The sequence below is a fragment of the Brassica oleracea genome, chromosome C9 (assembly GCF_000695525.1).
Source record: "Brassica oleracea var. oleracea cultivar TO1000 chromosome C9, BOL, whole genome shotgun sequence".
NCBI classification, from domain to species: Eukaryota; Viridiplantae; Streptophyta; class Magnoliopsida; order Brassicales; family Brassicaceae; genus Brassica; species Brassica oleracea.
In genome coordinates, this window is record NC_027756.1 from 27589395 (window position 1) to 27589662 (window position 268).

Genomic DNA, 268 nt, shown 5'->3' on the forward strand with positions numbered 1-268 from the left:
AGTTCTATGGCAGTCTCAAAGGCATTTTTATTTCTTAGTAATTTGCTACGAAAAATCCAAGTCTGATTTCAAAAATTTCAAGCCGCAAATACCTTAGTTCTCTCGAAGATGCATTTTTGTCTCTTCTCAGTTTTGCTTACTCATTTCCCCTTCCTCTTCTTCTGTATGTTCCCCTTTTTCGATATTGGTGTTTATCCTTTGAAACTTGACATTTAGTTTCCACTTCCTCTTCTTGTGTATGTTCGCCTTTTTCGATATTGGTGTTTAT